The 6,000-nt window shown below is 46.9% G+C and overlaps 1 long non-coding RNA gene across 1 annotated transcript; it reads left to right on the top strand.

Moving 5' to 3' along the window:
* Positions 1–334: 334 nt before the first annotated feature.
* On the top strand, positions 335–3,889 carry LOC122435947. The gene is made up of 3 exons (XR_006267745.1): positions 335–742; positions 1,741–2,601; positions 2,816–3,889. It is a non-coding gene; the product is annotated as an uncharacterized LOC122435947 (long non-coding RNA).
* The last annotated feature ends 2,111 nt before the right edge of the window (positions 3,890–6,000 follow it).

Raw genomic sequence — 6,000 nt, 5'->3', positions numbered from 1 at the left:
AGATCGGGTAGATAGTGTGTCCTCATGGACACTTTGACAGACGTGTCTGCGGGCTCCTGGGTGGATGGAGGAGAAGATCTCTCAGGCACTTCCGGGTTTGGTGTTGGGCATTATTGTACCAGCATGATGAAACTTGAAGAAGACGTTCTTTGTTTAAATGTGCGTCTCGGAGCCTCCTTCCCAGTTGTGGTCTTACTGCTTTGTCGTGTTTGTGGCTTAAAGTGAGGGAAGGGCGGGAGCATTTGGCTAGATGGGTGGGGGTGCCTGACAGTCTGACTGGTGAGGGGCGGCCGCCATGGAGCTGATTCTGCTTTCTATTGTAGGGCGTTTGGGGTGGATATATCGTTGCCGGGGCTTGCTTCAAATGTTGATCTTGGCCATTTTGGTGACCTTTCTTAACCATTGAGGGTCTTTCTGTTCTTTCCTACGTGAAACGAGACAGTAAGGCTCTGAGGGATCGTGTGTGGTGTTAGGACAGCTGACGGCCCTTGGTTGCCTTGGTGTTTTGTGGATCAGGGGAAGGGGAAGTTTGCCCCAGCCACTCATGTTACGAGCTTCCAACTTACCTAATTTTCCTGCAACTGTGTTAGGCTGTCCATCTGTAAGCAAGTCTCCTTGTAGATCTGTAAAATCACTGTTTCCTTCAGGACCTGGTGATGGCAAAATCGAGTACTGGCCAGCCGATGGGCCTGTAAGGAGAAGAGAATGGACCCGGAATTAGCTGTCCAGACCTGCCAGATGAGTAAGTGCAACCTTATGTTCTGTGGGGCCACAAATGCTGGGAGGAGGGTAGCATCCATCCCGTCAGCTGCAACATTTTTTAACATGGTGTTGAAATGTCTTCCCTGGGTCTCTAAGATAGGAACTTGCAACACTGTCAGGATCACTGCCCTGAGCACTGCTCAGACACTATGTTTATAATCGATGTCTTTGACTAGTCAGTGGCATCTTGTTCCAGTTCAGCATGAGTGCCATTATTATAGACATACTGAATTTATTAGAATGTCACCTTTCCAAAAAGCCTGATCTTGCCATTTTCACATCAGAGTTCTGATCTTTATATGCTTTTGGAAAACACTTGTAATACCAGGCAGAAGCAGATTGGACTGGACGGGATTGTGAAAAACAAATTTTAGGAATCCAGAGACTATAGGAGTGCTGTTTTTTTCAGGTATGGGAACATGGATTTGAATGTAATTTCAAGCCAGCTCTATTTAGGAAAGGGGAGAAAGATGAGGCCTATACACCAAGTGAGTGGCAGAGAATGATAGTCTACCAGGCTATCCCCTCTATAAGTGGGTGGGCATTTACTTTGCAGGGGTCCTGGAGATGTAGGCTAACAATTCAAGTAATATGCAGGTCAAGACTTCATTAAATATTTACCCTTCTGCCATTTGTGGGGGAGGGGGGCGGGGGGCACAATACTGTTATTTTTTGCCTTGCAGATGTTGCTGAGACAATGCCTCCTGTTTCATTAAAAATAAATTTTAGCGTCTGAGTCTCACTCTTTCTTACTGTCATCTTTGAGCCTCAATTTCCACATTTGCCGAATGGGAATCACACCTTGCTCTCATGGATATCTCTTGTATGGTTTTTGTAAAGTGCTCAGCACACAGGAGGCTCTGAAGGAATTAGTACACCATTTCCAGAATGTGGGAACAGAACAATGTGGCATCATTTAGCTCGTCTCCCTACCTGTCCAGGCCCCCAATTCAACCAAATGTTTGTTTCCTTTCACAGGGCCAGCAAATTTCCTCAGATATTACGGAACTTCTCTTTGGAAACCAGCCTCTTTAATCCTGCTATCATGTCAAGAGGTAGCCCAGCAACTCACACCTTGCCTTGCTCTGAGCCACTTTCTTGTGTGGCCATCTCTGACGCCTTATGCCAAAGCTGATGTGGCTCAGCACCAAGTTCTGGCACCAGGAGGGTGCTTGTTAACTGGCAGTGCCGAAAAGGTCTCCTCGCTTTCATTGTCTGTGTAACATTACTTCTCTTCTGGGCAGTGGTTAATTTGTTGAAAATCTGTGGAAGAGTTTTCACATTGGGGTGGGGGAAAAGCGCTAAATAGAAATATGAACTGTTCTAAGGTGCATCGCAAGACACTTCTAAGCTCTAGTTACATAGAAACCTCGGGCTCCTCTGTTGCTTTATTAGCATGGGTTTTATCCAGAAGGTGGCATCACAGAACCTGAATTTCATTCAGCGAAGGTTAAAAGAAAATCCACATTTCTTTGTGATTGGAAACTAAAGTGTGTAGTCTTTAGAGGGCATGTTTAAAGACATTTTTTGGTTGTCCCTGTCAACGGTGAAACTAATTTAAAGCTGTGAAAGATGGGGGTCGTGATAGCTTCCTCCTCAGTGAAACCCTGAAGCCTGAGATACTTAGAGAAACCTGTCCTAAGCCCATGTTCCTTCCACAGGTGACATGTCGATGATCAAAACTGGCTTATTTCCTAGTCAAGACAGTTGTGAAACATAAGAATAAAGGTGAGGCCTGCTTCCCCTTCCACACACACTTGTTCCACTGCCCATCAAAGTCATCTTGGCTGGCTTCATTGGAGGCAGGGGTCAAGAAAACCTAAATGGATGGTTTAAGAGGTCAATCTTGGAGAAGGAAATGGCAACCCACTCCAGTATTCTTGCCTTGGAATGCCCATGGACAGAGGAGGCTGGCGGGTTACAGCCCATGGGGTTGCAAAGAGTCTGACATGACTGAGCACACAGACACACTTTCCTGCCCCCATTCCTAGAGACACACATACCTCAAAAGTTACTAGGCTGGACAGCCCCCACAAAAAAAAAAAAAAAAGAGGTCAATCTGCTGTGTAGTGGCACTTCAAAATAAGTTACAAGGTTGAAGATGCCAAAAAGTTGACTCTCCAGTTGGTGAGAGTGTCACAGATCAGGGCTCTCGTGGAAAGAGAAGGTAATCCTCTTCTGAATTTGAGATGGAATCTGGCTTGCTGGTTCTTTCCCAGGAATTCATTCCTAGGCCAGCCATGTCACTTAGGCTCATGAGACAGTACCTCAGTGAATGTCTACTCACTCGTGGGAATGTGAATGTTCTAGAAATTCTTGGTGTGAGGTACACCTTTGGATACTTAAGACAAGTGGGATTGCTGGACTAGATGGTAGTTCTCTTTTTCATTTTTTGAGGGGCTTTCATACGGTTTTCCATAGGAGCTGTACCAACTGAATCTTGAACCAAATGAGTTACACGAGTGGTTCTCAGGCCACTTTTGACTATCGGTTCTTTTCAGGAGAAGTACTGTAGAGATTAGAGGCTCAAAGCAGGAAGGAGTTCACTGATCAGGAAAGATGGAATGACTGGCTACATACAGACGTTCGTTGGGGTGCCTAAAGCCTAGAGGTGGGGAAGGGGCTGGGAAGAGTGACCCTCTGTAGAGCTGCTGTCAGTGCACAAGGAGAAAGCTGGACGGGAGGACATAGGCCCTCAATGTGAAAGGTGCATTGAACTTCCTGTGGTCAAAAGTGTCTCCTACCTATTTCTCAATCCCTGGTACTGCCTGGGATCATTGTAGCAAGGGGACTGAACATAATAGTGCACATCGCTGAGTGTAACATCAGAGTGGATTCCTTTCCAGCAAAGGTGAGACTTTCATGATGAAGGCTTTACCCTATGTGACAGCATTCCTCAGAATTAGGACTTCACTGTTAGGGATGTTCTTGTGTTCCTGGTTCAGTCTGTGCACTGCCTTAGGCTGTGAAAAGTGGCTCAGGAAATGTGACCTTTCCCCCTCCTATACTGTGCTCTAGAGCAGTAGTCTGAGAGGGTCTCCTGGGAGGTGCCCACTGATGTTGACTGCACTTGGTTGAGTAGACTGCTCAAGTCTGTTGAGACTACCTGTGGCGATAAAGAGGCACATGAAAGTGAACTGCTGTTGCTGGTGTGTTCTACTGATGTACTAACCAGACACTTCTTCCTTTGACACTCACACACCTCAGGTTCCATGTTAATGTCCTAAAGAAGGTGCATATTGGCAATGGCAGCATGTGGGGCATGGGAAATGTTGAGTCTGGGGCAGAAGTTGGCGGTAGCCTGATGTCAGAATTCTGTGCCATTGTGCCGAGCGAGGGCACATTGGGGATCCTGAGGAGTCCCGACTCTGTTTGTCAGAATGTGGTTGGAACTTTCCACATTCACTTTCTGCACTCTTCCACTGAGCACACTCTGCACATTGGCTGGAAGACAGAGGTCCTATGGGTCTTGTCAGTGAACTGTCCATGAATCCGGGGCCATTTGCTTCCTTCAGGGCATATGCCAATGAGCCTGGATGTCCAGGAACCTCCCGAGTCAGGTGCCCCAGCTGGAGGATGAAGCCCTTGTATTCTTCTTGCTGTAGAGGGCTGCACCCCCAGGCTGTACCTGTCTCTCCCACCCATGGATCTGCTAGAAAGCCTTTCTAGCAGAAAGGCTGGCTGGTGGTGGCTCCTCTTTCATTTGGGGTTTCCTGTTGGTGGGGGTGGCATTGCCTCAGGGGGACCTTCTCTGCCCTCTCAAGGAAGAAGGTGGTGTTGGTACAACAGTGGAGGGACAGTTATGTATTTTTTGTGGTGTTGGGCTACTGGAGTGGGGGAGAGGAAAGGGGAGCTCAATTGGGGGAGCGAAAAGGCCCGATGGTTTCCGCATGTCAGGCTTTTGCTTTCTCTTGATTTGGGAAATTTGGACCCAGCAGGGCTATGAGGAGGAGGCTCTGAGAGTATAAGGAAAGAGTGCCAGTGGGGAGGACAAGGGTCTTTGGTGTGACGACTGTGGTGGGCATTGTGGGTTCAGGGCTCTTTCTCCTGTCTCCTTTCTCCCTTCCTGTGCCCTTCCTTTGGGTTAGTAATACTGAGGGATAGAAGATAATAACGGGCCCTGATGGATATACTATAAGAAGATAATGGCTTTTGTATAAACTAGGGCATTTATTGGGGGAACAGGATTGTTTTCCATTTTCCCAAGTGAATTGTGATTTTTGTCTGCAAGTGAAGGCTTTGCTGTCTCTTCCTTGCTCTGTGTTGCCTAGACCTGTGACAGATGGCTGTTGTGGAAGGGGAGCTCTTTGTCCAGCTGTACTGTTGCACAGTATATAATCTAGGGGAGTTCTGAGAAGGAACTGCTCTTGCTTACACTATTTTTTTTTTCCGTTGATATTTTCTGCCCTTTTCCTCTAGCTTTATGGGCTCTTGGCCACTCCTTTTGCTGCCAGGTCCCTGAAGGAACACTTTGGTTTTTCAAATTCCCAAGAGGCTTGCTTAACTTACAGAAAAGATTTGCATACATTGCAGAGAGTCAGAAATGGCAGCCTATTGCCTGGAGAATCCCAGGGACAGCAGAGCCTGGTGGGCTGCCGTCTGTGTGGTCACACAGAGTGAGATACGAATGAAGTGATTTAGCAGAGTCAGACAAAGAACTGACCATACTCCAGAGTTTTTGAGGAAAGGTGACAAAGAAGTCCTCGTCCCTTTTCAGCATTGTTGGGGTCCTTTAATGGACCGGAACCTTGTGGTGCGGAGTCGACGATAAGAAAGTGAAAGAGAGAAAGAGAGAGAGAGAAAGAGAGAGAGAGAGACAAAAAAGACCCGGGGACCTAAGCTCTGATGGAGCAAAGGTGCTTTAATGATTTTTCTATGAGTATATATAGGCTGCAGTACAAGAAACTTCTTTCGGGAATGATAGAGATCAGAAAACCAAATGTACAGCAACCGTTACCAAGGGAACAAGGGGTAACGTTAGTCACAAGGTCAGGAGACAATCTATATCTCAAGTAAGGGGAAGGAGATTAAGCTGTTTTCTCCTAAGGAGAATGTTTACTAAAGGAGACTCATGCTTGCCTCACACAATGACCTCAGTCCCTGGGAGCAGCGTGCTGTTCCACTTGAAGAGGGACAAAGGACTCATGAGAGACAGCACGTAGGAATCCTCCCGTCAAACATTCCCTGACACAGCATGAGCAATTTAATTTTCCTTATTTGGGTGTCCCTTACAATGTG

The sequence above is a fragment of the Cervus canadensis genome, chromosome X (assembly GCF_019320065.1).
Source record: "Cervus canadensis isolate Bull #8, Minnesota chromosome X, ASM1932006v1, whole genome shotgun sequence".
Lineage (NCBI taxonomy): Eukaryota > Metazoa > Chordata > Mammalia > Artiodactyla > Cervidae > Cervus > Cervus canadensis.
Note: the sequence above shows the minus strand (reverse complement) of the source record. Positions and strands in the feature narration are given on the sequence as shown.